Source organism: Mustela nivalis (genome assembly GCF_964662115.1).
Source record: "Mustela nivalis genome assembly, chromosome: 9".
Taxonomy (NCBI): domain Eukaryota; kingdom Metazoa; phylum Chordata; class Mammalia; order Carnivora; family Mustelidae; genus Mustela; species Mustela nivalis.
The window spans coordinates 50,522,824-50,537,434 of record NC_139028.1 but is presented as its reverse complement, the minus strand read 5'-3'; positions in this window follow the sequence as shown (position 1 = coordinate 50,537,434).

Here is a 14,611-nt window from a genome sequence, read left to right as displayed (position 1 = left end):
ATACTTCCTATTTCTATACGCAGAGGCAGCTGCTCTGAAATCCTTTCCACTCTTCCTAGCCTTTTAAAATAAAAACCCATGTTTCACAGTTTGGGATTAAATCAATTGTCAATGTTTATTATGACTGTATAAATATTGTTTATCCCTGAGCCCAATAGTACATTTGTGGTACTATCTTTTAACTTTTTTAAATTTTTTACTAATTTCCTATTTACCTACTGGTAATTTTCTCAACAGGCTTATAGGGTGCCTGTTCACAAATTTTCCAAATGCTTTAACAAAATAATCAGTTTCTTTATTTCCCTGGAGACACTCTCCACTTCTGCAGGTCTGTTTTCTCCTGATCCAGTACAAACTAGCACTTTAAGCCTGGCACCTACTTCCCTCCTTACACCAAAACCTTGCATTAGAGCTCTTGTTTCCTGGATTCTCTGTTTTCTGTTTTCCTTCGTTTAGATTTTTTTCTCCGAATTTGGGTGGAACAAGTCTTTCATAGCTTCCTGAGAAAAGAACGCTGCTTGGGTGGTAAAATTTTTCAGAACTTACTTATTGGGCTGATGGGTTGGCTGGATAGAGAATTCTAGTGGGAAAACATTTTCCTCAGAATTTTGAAGATGTTGCTCAACAATCTTAAATACCCATTCCGATTTTGCTTTTTTACTTGTATGTGTGTGAATTGTTTTTCCTTGCTCTTTTTAGGCTCTTCTTCTTCCTTCTGGTGCTCTGAGCTTTCATGGTGATGTGACAATTACAGACACTGCTTCTCTATGTGTCTGGTGCTTGTGAGGCTCTTACCGCTGCAGACAAGGCAGAAAATTGTGGGTTTTGTTTTGTAATTTCCTCTACTTTTCCTTGCTTTCTGGAACTCCTGTTAACAGAATACTGAACATCTTGGATCAACTTTCTTAACTCACTTTCTTTTTTCTCTTTTGTATAGTAGTTTCTCTTCCCAGACTTTTATTTCTATTTCTGATATTATTTCGAGGGGCTAACTTTTGGTCTTTGGCTTTTTTTTTTTTTTTTTTTAAAGATTTTATTTATTTATTTGACAGACAGAGATCACAAGTAGGCAGAGAGGCAGGCAGAGAGAGAGAGAGGAGGAAGCAGGCTCTCCGCAGAGCAGACAGCCCGACGCGGGGCTCGATCCCAGGACCCCGGGATCATGACCTGAGCCGAAAGCAGAGGCTTTAACCCACTGAGCCACCCAGGCGCCCCTGGTCTTTGGCTTTTTTAAAATATATTTTTAACTTGTTTCGTGATGTAGTATCTGTCAGAGAAAAATAATTTTTCATATTCAATTAAAAAATCTTATGTTAATAACTGGTAATATCAAATGTTCCTATTGAAGAGGGAGGCCCAGGGGAAGATGTGTGGGAAAGTGGACTTTACAATGCAGTGGCTGGATAGGAGCCAGCCTTCACAGTTGGAGGTCCCCAAGTGTCAGCCTCCAGAGATCTTGTCCTAGAGGATACAGTCAAGACATCACAGGGAGTCAATGGCCTGCTTCTGTCAAGTACTCTATCTCAGCATTTTCTAGTGTGCCCAAGTGAAGCCATGGTTGCCCAGTTTCTTTAGACTCTCCAGTGTTCTTCTGAATGGCTAGCAAGTCTTACGCTTGTGGGTGGGAAGGGGCCCTGGGTATCTGATTTTCAGGCTCATGTCTTACCACAAGTCTTCACTGGTACTTGGTCTCTCCAAATCCCAAGCCTTCCTCAGTTTTGCTGGGCGTTTTGACTTCTTTCTTCATTGTGCTTCTTCTGCATATTGGTCCCACTCCCGTGCCATCTTTCCTATGTCAACAACAAAAAAGAATTGGCATTTCCTAATAGCTGTTCTTTTTTCTATTTTATTCTTCATTTATTGGGGTTGTAGGGATTATAAATTGTGAGGCACAGAGACTACAGACATCAAAATTGTGCTTGTGCTCTGAACTGCAGTCAGGGAGTAGAGGTTTATAAAGGCAAAATCCACAAGGTTACATAACTTGTTTTGAAAGAACTCTGATTGGTGCTGACTATCTAATGCATGATTCGCTATTTAGCTAGCAGTTGTTACATTATCTGTGTTCCAGGAGGCAGACGGTCCTGGTACAACTGGCAAGGTGCAGTTGACAAGAGTTCTTGGTGTTCTGCTTCCTGAACGTCCTCCCTGCCCTATTCTGAGTGATTCTTTTAGCAATGCTTGCTTCACTTTGGAATCTTCTTTTACATCTCATCCTTTGGGTCTTAATGCCAGAAAAGCACTGATGATCAATTTTAATGACTGTGTACGCCCATTTCACTGCTAGAGTAGTTGGCAGCCTGCTTTGGGTCCATCATGTCCTGCAGAGGACAGAGTTTTATAGTTCATTGGTACTTGTTATGTTCAACAAGCATGCTAGGTGAAAGTCTTTGGCCACATTTGAACAAAGAGGTTTGAGGACATCAGGTGTAGACATCAACTAGGTTCTCATTTCCTTTAGTCAAAGGGTACATCTGATGAATGGCTTTGAGTTTGACGTTTTAAGTAGTGGTACAACAGTAAGCAGAAATTCATAGCACACACAATTTGAAAATAGCAAATAAGGTACAAATTAAAATAATCAACAATGTAATTTGAAAACCTCAATCCAGGAGAACTCTAAGTCAGGAAGTAAGCACAAGTAAACCTAGGGCTGAACCATCCTGGGGGAAGATTTGTGAAAATTAAGAAACATAAACCTCACTAAAGTAGACTGGGGATGTAAGAACTGGGAGTCCTGAAAACTCAACCAATGAAAAGCCATCATCACCCTGAACTCTTGCTTTTTTCCCCACGGACTTTCATTCAAAACAACCCCTCCCAACTTCCTCATCTTGTTCCATAAAATAATGTTCTCCCCATTATTGATCTCAACTATGGATTTTCTATACCTGCTTGTCCTGAACTGAAATTTTCTTACTCCCTAATAAGTTTTTTGGGGAGAGCTGGTAAAATAACTTTTATTTTTAAGGTTAGCATTATGTAATGATCAGAAAGAGGATCGAGATGCACCCCCCAACAAGTGTGAGGCTGGTGAGCAAACAGGAGTTTGTACCCACAGAACTAACTGGGTTCACTGATTTTTTTGTTGACCCTGGAATTTGAAGGTAAATTTTCTCCTGGAATTTGAACTCTGCTTTCTCTGTGCTTCAGCTCTCCAGGTTTTCTTTAAGATGCTTTTTAAGGCCTTGTCCTTTCCCAGAGTACTAATTTGGCCTTCAGTGGATTTGTCTTTGGACCCAGACTATTCCTATTGGATCTGTGCTGGCTTTCAGTTCAACTCCTGTGCTGGTCTTTGGTTGGATTCCTTTCAGAACAGACCATTCCTGTTAATACTGTGCTGATTAGTAATTTTCCTTTTGCTCTAAAGAACAGTCTTTAAGAAATGGAATTCCAGACGTAAGAATGTTTTGAGCAACACCTCCCTCTCCTCCTTCAGCAGTTTGACCCTCGCATACAGGCCTTATCCCTTTGCCAGCTCGTTCGTTCTTTCTTTCTTTCTTTCTTTCTTTCTTTCTTTCTTTCTTTCTTTCTTTCTTTCTTTCTTTCTTTCTTTCTTTCTTTTTGACAGAGAGAGAGAGAGCGAGATCACAAGTAGGCAGGGGGGAGGGGGGAGCAGGCTCCCTGCTGAGGAGAAAGCCTATGCAGGGCTCGAACCCAAGACCCTGGGATCATGACCTGAGCTGAAGGCAGAGACTTAACCCACTGAGCCACCCAGGTGCCCTACCCCAGCCATTTCTAACTCTGCCTTTTAGTTAAGGCCACTGCAGAAATAATCATGGGATTCCCTTTGACTACCCTTGTATTCAGGATAAGGGCAAAACTACAGAATTTTCTACTGATAGCCAGTATGTCTTTCGGGTGCTTGTGACTTTCGAATATTATGGAAACAATAAAATTTTTGTTGTTTTACCTCTAATGGCTATAAATTAAAAAGGGCTCCTATGTCCAAAATATATCAGATGCCATACTTTTACAGGTGGCTTTGGCTATTACTAAGGCACTGGGCCTTCGAGACTCTTCTTTAGAGTCCTGAAGGAAACCACCTCGCTGACATTTCTGCCTGAAATGTTGCTCTCAAGGAAGCCCATAGTTTCCATCAGGATCCAAAGGGGGGTTCTTCCAAATAATAATCTGGAGAAATTGACAAGGATATCTAACAGTTGCTAGTTGAGTGAAAAGAAGTCTAATTTTGACCAAATAACAATCTAGTCCTAATCAGAAATCCTAAAATTCTCACTACTTACTAGTGTACATGGATTAAACCATTGGACTACTCACACAACAATAGCACTCCTAAACCACTATTAGTTGGGAAATATTAATAAGGCCACTACAGGGGCCCACCTGTCCAGAACGATAGATTTCAGAATGTCTTAGTCATGGTTTGCATGCTTTCTCACTAAACTGAAGCTTTCCCTTGTACTTAGGTCACTGCTGCTTCTATAGCTACAGATTCAGTTAGAAAAAAAAGAATCCTCTTTATTTGGAGAGTTCCTCTTGAACTTCAGAGTGACAAGGGAAATCATTGCACCAGTTCGGTGCTTTGGCAGGTCTTATACATGCCTTCTTGTGCAGACCACCCTCAATCCTCAGGGTTAGTTGAACACACTAAGGGCACTATGAAGACTCAGTTAGCAAAATTTGTAGCCACCCTCCAAGTATCTTGGCCAAAAAACACTTCTATTGCTCCCTCTAAATCTCAGCTCTACCTCCTCTGAAACTCAGACTCTCATCTTTTGACATGGTCATAGTGCATCCAATGAACTTAGCTCCTACCTCCTCTGACCCACAGCTGGTAGAAGGAGATATACTTCAATATTGTAAACACCTAATTACTTCTATTAAAAATGACCAAACTTTGGTTAAGCAATTTTAACACTCCCGGGAGATAACCACTGTAAGCATCCCACCAGGCAACCTGGAGATTCCATTTGTAGCAAAAGACACCTCCAGAAAGAGTCTATTCAATCTTTATAGAAAGGTTCAGCTCTAGGGTCCTGATTTAGAACCATCATACAATTGAGATTGTTGTTAGTTATCCTGTTTTGTAAAAATGATGTTTCAAGTAAGGTGATGGTCTCCAACACTGATGCCCTTGAGAAGATACAGACATTAGATGGGAAGTACCTGAGAATTTTCCTTCTTAAGCTTTCTCATTATCCAAATGTGAACTTAAGTGGTTTTCAACTGTTACATACTTTCCCTCTGACTTAGGACATGCAACCAAGAAGGTCTTTCCTGGCATCTAGGGATAAAACCAGTAAATACAGAAAACCTGACTCTTGATCAGTGATGCTGATCAAAAAGGGAGACCCTCACTAAAGTGGACTTGAGAGACTAGAAGTGGGAACCATGTCACTCAATGCCATTTAGAGGAGGAATTATCAACTGTAGGCCCCCAATAGAAGAATGCACAACAGGAAAGAATTATCAATTACAGGCCCCAACGGGGGACAATGTACAATGCATCTCCTATGGGAAATCAACTACCCCTACAACTCAGCCAATGAAAAACTGTCATCACCCTGTACCCTTGCTTTTCTCCAAAGGACTTTTATTCAAAACAACCCCTCCCCACTTCCTCCTTCTCCATAAAATAACATTTCTCTGCTGAGTTTATGGAACTTAATTTGCCCTATGATTTTGCCTTAGCTTACTTGTCCCAAATTGCAATTCTTTGGTTATTCTTGAGTAAACCCATTTTTGCTGCTAAGATAACTAATGCTTTTAAGGTTAGCAGCTCATATGTCCCTTTAAGAATCCAAATAGTTTGAGTAACTTAGTGGTTTCTAGTTCTACTTGTGAGGTATTAGTATGTTAGTATTCCTCTTAGAATATGTGTGCATACACATGTATAAACACACACACATACATACATACATACATATACATATATACACATTGATAAACATAAAGGAAAGGAGGGACCAACAGATATGCAGAAAATTTTGAGATTTGGTTACCATAGGTGAAGAAGTGCTACTGAGTGTCAGACAGCAAAGATCATAAAAATTCCTACCCAGATTAACAGTAGAATGAAGATCTCAGCTTAAAAGTTTTCATCACATTATGGGCAAATATGCGAGTGGTATCGTAATGGCCTGGTTCTGACTCTTAGGAAAGTGATCTACTCAGATGACATCTGCTGCTTCCTCCAGAGTACAGTCAGTTTGAGGTCTCCAGGTGATTTAGTAGTGCTTGGATGTTGGAGCCTTTTTAAAAAATAACAGACCTGAAACCATGAATCAGTGTATTTTAACTGAATGGTGCACAGGTTGGTTGGCAATACCTGGTTTGGTCCCTTCCAGTGAGGCTGCAGAGAATCTCTGTGCAGGTGTCTTCTAGAGCACCGTGTCTCCAGGTTAAAGGTGTTGATGTTCACAGTCTTCCTACTTCTACAGCATGCTACTAAAGTATGATTAGTCTCTATGGATTTGAAGAGGCTTCTGCAAAATTGAAGTGCGTCCCTTTTTATCGGCTGTGGATCAAAGTAATTAGGAGCATTGGGCATACTGCTACAAGGAGAAAAGATTGTCATTAAACTTAGGTCAGAATTTTAGGAATTTCATAGAATCTCTGGAATACTTAGCATATATGCCTATGCAAATACAGCATAAAGGGGGTTGAGCATTCTTGCAGGGCAAAAAAGACTCCCTTTACAATTTAATTTTGAAGAGTTTGTCAAAAATATTGAAAGTTTTGTGACACTTGGTGACTTAAGTGTCTACCTCAATAAAATGACAAAAATATTTCAAGGACAGATATAGCTGCAAAAGCCTTGGCACTTTTTGAATAGAGAAGACTTTTTTTTATTTTTAAGTAATCAAAGATGTGGTTTTTACAAAGACACGGAATTTTTGTTACCCAGACAGATTATATTAACAGTATTATATTAATAATAACCTTGTTTATAATTTCTTATCAAGAACAGACTTTATAAACTAAGAAAATGTTATTTTTTACTGAGGTATAATTAGCAGTGTTATATTAGTTTCAGGTGTACAGTATGTTTCAACAACTTATAGATTTCTCAGTGTTTAGTAAGACAAATGTACTCTCCATCTCCTTGATTTCATTTATCCCCCCATTCACTTCCCTTCTGGGAACCATCATTTTCTTCTATGTATGTGATAGTCTTTCTATGTCAGTCTTGTTTTTTCTTTGTTCATTTGAAATTCCACATGTGAGTGAAATCATATGGTATTTGCCTTTCTCTGACTTATTTCACTTCGCATTATATCCTCTGGGTCCATCCATGTCATTGCAAATGGAAAGATCTCATTTTGTTTTAAGGGCTAGTATTCTATTGTGTGTATATGTATTGCTTGTTTATCTGTCTATGGTTGGGTACTTGGGCTGTTTCCCTATCTTAGCTATTATAAATAGTACTGGAAAACATCTTTTTGCATTAGTGTTTTTGTTTTCTTTGGGTAAATACCCTATAGTGGAATACCTGGGGCATAGGATAGTTTTATTACTAATTTGCACCAGTTTGCATTCCCACCAACAGTGCACAACAGTTCCTTTCCCTCCACATCCTTGCCAACACTGTTTCTTGTGTTGTTGATTTAGCCACTCTGACAGCTAGGAGGTGATATCTCATTGTGGTTTTGATTTGCATTTCCCTGATGATGAATGCCTCATAAATCTCAAGAAAACCATGGCCCAACAGGTGAATAGGGGTTGTAGGGACCAGAAGGAATTCATGAGCACCTTGTAAGGAAGTGATAGGTAAGAATTCAAAACTGGCATGGTGTATTCTAATATCCACCACTTACAGTGTTTCTGTACTCTGAAGGGGGAAAGAGACTCTAGTGGGGTTTAAAACTGACAGTGTTTCTCCTGTGTCTTTAAGAGCTGAAGTCACCTCAATCCCAATAAGATCTTTTTTCTGTAAGGTGTTGGGTAGAAGTAATGGAAGATACCTCTTTTGTCCTTGGAATTGCCCTATTCTGATATGAACATGGTTTCCCCATTTCTTTGTGTTCTTAGAGATGAAGCACTCTTAGGCTGTTTAAGCTATTTTTGTCATCTCAAAGCTAGAGTTAAATAACAAGTTTCATGTTCAATTTTGTCAGTACCAGAGTATTGTTTTTCCCCCCCAGTCTATCATCGTCATAATAATAAAAGTCATTTGGCCATTGAATATATAGTTAAATTTTCTCCAATCTATAGTGTTTGAAAAAAAAATCTCAGGAATACTTTTATGTAAATTTTAGCTAGTGTAAAAACTCTGCTTCATCTGTTGCTTTTTGCTTAGGAAAATCATCAAGGCTTTGTCCATCTTTTTTCCATCCACTCCCTCACATGACCCTCATTTCCAAGCATGTGAATAAATTGATAAAGGTCAGAATAACCAAGTTAATTGGTACAAATAAATAAATTCCTTAGCAAATCCTATAGAGTCTTCAAGGGCACTGGGAAGTCCTTAGTAAGTGCTTCTAGTTCTGCCTTAGTCCAAGGGGCATAGGTGACTGTTGAAGTCCCTTCAGCATCCTTCATGATATCTAACTTTAAAAGGAACCTGGATGACTGGAGGATCCAGAGAAACCACTACATTGTTTATATTGACTGGGGAGTTCAGCTAAACTAGGTTGCATGGGTGGAGCAGGTGGTGTTAGGGAAAGCAGATTTTTCTAAGTCTGAGAACCCCTTGGAAAGGTCCAGATTACCTTCTTTAAGTTTGGGGTTAACTGCCTGAAGGGAAACCAGGTTTTTAGTCATTCTTTTGGAAGCAGATACCAATGAAAATAAGCTTTCTAATCATTTTGTTTGGTTTCCAATCATGCATGCAGGTAAAAACTAGATTTGTGATATGAAAAGTGTCCCATTTTGGTCAATGAAGTTTTAAATCATCCCAGATACTATGGGTCCACTGGAGAAAAATTTTTTAGCAAGAAGGAACATACTCCTAAAGAGAAATCCTCTAGGAGCTCCAGCAGGAGGCGGATTATCAGAAGTCCACTGAGAATTATTATTTCCCATAATGGAGTACTACTCAAGGACTCCATTCAGAATGAGTGAATTCTGTCAGAATTCTCAGAAATGAGTGAGGATTGAAGCTGCCAACAGAGGGCACCCACATTCAAGCAAGTCATATTTGGAATCCAGAGGACTTACCACTAGATCCAAAGCCACAGAGGGGATGACAGGGCACGGTGGGCTCTTGCAGGTATCTTACCCAAATCACAGCTGTGCTGCAGATGGAGGTCAGGCACTTTGGGTCCTTCCAACTAGGCCAGGTTGTGTTGATCAAGAATATTTCTTTAAGGTCTTGGGAATTACAACCCAGAAGACACAGAGTCACAAAGTCAGCTGAAATCAAGTGTGCGCTGAGTTGGAAACAGGGAGTACAGGTTTATAAAGGCAAAACTCACAAGGTTACATAACTTGTTTTGAAAGAATTATGGTTAGTGCTGCCAGAGGTTAACTATCTAATCCAGTACTAGCTGTTTAGCTAGTAGTTAGTATATAATCTTTATTCCAGTCCAAAGGAGAAAGATGTGTTGGAGGAAGTGGTCCAGGTGCAACTGACAAAAGTGGAGGTAAGAGTTCTTAGTTTTCTAAAAATTAAAACAGGAGATATGCATAGACCCTGCTTCATCAGTGTCTTCCTGGCCCTATTTTGTATAAGTACCGGCTAACCGATTGCGCGGCTGGAGCTCCCCTGGCCCTATTTTGAAAGATTCTCTTGGCAATACTTACTTCACTTTGGAATCTCTTTCACAAATGATAAGAGTCCCCATCTCCTAGAATTGTTGTGAGGGTCAGGTGCTTAAAACTGTTAGCACATGGTCAGTTCTCAGTAAGCGTTGGCTATTATTATTTATTTGTATTATTACTCAATATGTCGTATACCCTAAAGGGCCCAGATCAGTGCTTATCCATATTAGGAGTTGCCCAAAGTATAAAGGTTTAAGATACCGCAAATTGAGCCACACTGCTTTGTAGATATCAGTAAATTGAGCTAAATACAGATTTAAAACCAAAATCTGAGGCAGCCTTAAAATATTTTGAGGAAACATTTTTATTACTTTGTTTCCATTTCATGAATGTCATAAAATAATTCTTCTAGCAAAACATTGTGCTATGTATGATGCATGTTTTTGTTTTATACATTTCTTTGGATTAATTTCAGTGTTGCTTGCTCATCATGGTGTTGAATTTTTCTCTCTTACATTAATTCTCCTTACCAAATTCAAGTCTGTGACAATACTGAAATATATACTTCTAAGCTTTTCTGATTTGGGGCATTAAATCAAGATTCCTTCTTCTCTTATTCTTAGGAGATGGATACTGTTATACATTCCGACTCAGTACTCCAGAAGAATGTTACTTTCTTATGAATGTTCTATAGAGCAACCCATACAGATATACATCCAGTATTTGGGATGGCTGGTCATTCGTACCCCAGGGCCAAGGTAGATCCTACCTTGTAGACTCACCAGGAACTCAGTGATGAAGTATCAGACCACCCAGGGATGTGGCTCTGTGGTTTCAGGAGTCCACAAAGATAAGAAACCTAAGGCTGTATGCTAACATATGCAGAGGTAACCCTAGTGGACTCGGAAAGAATATGGGCTAGCCTCTATTTCCCTGACTGAATGCTTTCTCTTCCTCTTTTCAATACATGCAAAGCATAAACCAAACAAAATTTTCTTTTTATAGTCCACTTTAAAAGTGGACAAACTTGGGCGCCTGGGTGGCTCAGTGGGTTAAAGCCTCTGCCTTCAGCTCAGGTCATGATCCCAGGGTCCTGGGATCAAGCCCCGCATCGGACTCTCTGCTCAGCAGAGAGCCTGCTTCCTCCTCTCTCTCTGCCTGCCTCTCTGCCTACTTGTGATCTCTGTCTGTGAAATAAATAAATAAATAAAATCTTTTAAAAAAAAAAGTGGACAAACTTAAACTTTTTTTCTCCTGATTTCTTGTGGAACTGTATTTGAAAACTATTGCTTGAGGTCATAATCCTCTTGTCTTGATTGCTTTTCTTGTCAAGTAAGCTTTAGGACAACTGACACTGGAGAAGTTTATACCTGTGAGAGAATTCAGTAAGATTCAATAAGTTTAATTCTACAGTTTGTCAAAATAGCCCATATACAAGCATTTCCCCACAAGCATTTTGAAAGTTTTACCAAAATGTGTGTGTTCTTCTGTACAGGTGATCTTTCATTTCTTGGTTCAATTCTGCCCAAGCAAACTGCATGTAATGGGAGGCCAGCCTGTCCTACAGACTCTTGGAGCTGGTATACCATCATGTGAATCCACTTTCTTCTGCTTTGAGGGTGCCTTTCAGCCTGGAAGAAATAAAACATGACATTGAATAATTGAGACATTCTCTTTGAGAGCTGGCATTCTTGTAGAGAGCTGGCAAAGACTGAATATACCTGTAAGTTACTGGGTCTTTCTCTGGAGACTTGACGGACAACTTTGAGAAAGTAAACTACATCCTGAGCAACAATGCTGAGTGGAATACACTCACAATGCTGTATTGATTTATAGGCCTGCATAGTTACACCAAATATTTGGTACTTACAGTTTGCTTATAATGGACTACAGTGCATCAATCAGACACCTTCAGTTGAGTAAGGATGACACACAGAAAGAAACCTCTGGCTATAACTGGCAGAGCTTGTATGCTCAGAGCGAAGTCTGGCTGGCTTTTTACAAGAATTGTTCTTTCTTTTGCAGACATTTATCTTAGAGGGATCTGAAGGGAGTGACAGACCTAGGCAAGAAAGCAGAGGCAACATCTTGTGATGCCACTAAAAGATGAAGCCAAATGAACCCTCGTTTATTTTCTGGCTTTTCTTTTCCCAAAGATTGCTTGGCCTAAAAATTATAAATTACATTAATATTCTTGAACTAATAGTGACCAGTATGTGGGACTTGCATGTATTTTCTTATGACCTGAAGGAGTTGAACACTCTGTATTAAGTACAAAGTACTGCAAAATAAGGGAGACATACCCAAACAATATATGGCTAATGAAGATTATCCATTGCATTTCCAATTACTGTCTGTGAACCAGTTTGTATTCCTGTAGTATTTTAGAATCCCTTTCAATGCTAAACAACTCCCCACTCTCTAGAATGTCTGGAATTTTCTCCGATTTTTGGTTAAGAAGTGCTTCCTTCTTCATGTTTCAAATAATCGCTGATGGATATGTGTATATATATATATGTGTGTGTATATATATATGTGTGTGTGTGTGTGTGTGTGTGTGTGTGTGTGTGTATACACATATATATATATGGAGAGAGAGGGAAAAAGAGAGAGACATACTCTGGAGTTCACTCCATAACTTAAGGCTACAGAGGTTTTGTTGTTTTTTTTTTTTTTTTAAATGCCAGTATCCAAAATTTAGTCAGCCATTCCATGGACATTCCAAGCACTAGGAACATTTGGGTGTATACTCAATATCCTAATCAATGTAACACTTGAATTAAGCTAATTTGTTCAGTGCAAACATGACCTTGAATTATAGAGTAATATTTTAATGTTGAACTAAGAAACTTTACCTACTGGGAAGAATTTTAATTAGAGTATGATAAGAAAAGACACTTAATTTGGCTCATTGACTCGTTGCTGTTCAGAAAATAATTGGCACTGTTTGGAAGTTGCATGGAGGGTTTCACATTAAAGAATCATTTGAACAAATGGAAAACCAGGTATACTTTGGAATGGGAGTAAGTAAGATCTGAAGCTCCTAGTTCTTTTGTTCATTCATGAATGAAATTAAACAATGCTGAAGGGTGAAACAACCTCTCTACTTGAAAGCATATCTTTGGTGGGGCATCCAAGCTCTTGCTGTTTTTTTTCTCCCCCTTCATCATCCTCAGGACATTCACATTCAATGAGCTACTACAAAAGGAGTCCAAACGTCTGTTCTTTCCAGCCTGCGCATTCTTTCAGACACTTTTATTTAGGGTCCACCAGCTGCACTGCACAGTTTTGGTATGTGAAACACAGGTGTTTAGGCACATCCCTGTCTTCAGAGGATTCTAGCCTATTGGAAGAGACTGACATATAAACAGTCATTCCCATGTATTGTTATGGCCACTGTACCAGGGAAACTAGAGTCCTGTTGTCACCTCGGCACACCTCAAGTGAGGCAATGTATCCAAAGCTATTTCAGATATCTCTGTCGAGTGTGTGTTTTCTTAAATATAGAAAACTAAGCTTGTAATAGAACATAATGTAAACCCAGAAAAACACTGGAACTGCATCATCAATGTGAATGACTCGTAAACTCAAGCATTCCTTCTCAACACCCTTTTTAGTTCTCACCGACGTTCTCTTTGACTTCCAGTCTAGGGGAAGAGAGGAAAAAACTCTCCAAAGGGCCTCACTTACAAAGCTATGAAACTTCTCCTTGAGTGCTCCTGTTATTGAGACAGTGTTGCATCCCACTGTCAGGGTGTTCGATGGATATCTACTTCACACACTATGTTATAAATGCTATCAGGGCAGTGACACAATCTCGGTCCCCTTTATATCCAGTGTCCCCTGAAAAGTGTTAGTCCCACAGTATTTATTTAATAATTTTTGGATGGGTAAGTGAAACATGGATACAAATACAACTCCGGTGCAGAAATGATAGCATTCTGGATTAGGGAACAGAAAACAAAGTGGATGGATTTAAGAACTGAGAAAGTAATGCAGGTTCTGGTTATTGATTAGCACATTGACAAGGACAACATCTGGATATCCTGTCTGAGTAATTGGTAGAATGGTAAGTGCCCTTCCTTGAGACAGATAAATTATGTCCCGGTGCATTAAAAGTATCTAACAGATATAATAAAAAAACAACTGTCAGCAAACTGTGAGAAATGAAAGGCACTAAAACAGGGGGATCAGATATCTTCTGAGTTAATGAGACACATTTAATAGATCCATTTGCAATCCTTTTCTAGGGATGCCATAACAAGTACCACAATCTTTGTAATTATTTTTATAATTATATATATCAATCACTTTAAATAACTTCATGCTAGGTGTTATTATTCAATTCACTTTGTATATAAGGAACTTGAGGCATATAAGGGTTAAATAAATTGCCCAAAGCTTCAGCTTCTAAATGGTAAACACAGGTTTGGAACCAGTCTGCACTCTTAACTACTAAAGAATAATACTTCACAGTAAATTAAAGCAAACAAAAATATAGTAAGGTTAAAGAAAATTTGAATAACATAATCAATAGGTTGATCTAATGGGTATACACTAACTTTGTACTCTAAGAAATTCCTTTCAATTATACATGGTTCATTTCTGAATATTGATATTTTAGGGTATAAAATGAAAATGAAAACAAAATATCAGAATTTTATAGACCATGTTTTATGACATTATATTAGAAGTCAAAAGATGGCAACTATATTTATATACATTATGAAATGCTGGTCATAATTGCTGAATCACTACTGTTGTATACCAGAAATTAATATAATATTATATGTCAAGGATACTTTAATGAAACAATAAAAATCAAACATAAAAAGTGGTCAATTAAAAACTATCCCCTAATAAAAGGTTTTTTTTTACAAAAATATTTATTGCTAAATAATATGTTGACCAAAGAAAAAATCATGATAGAATTTAGGTCATAATG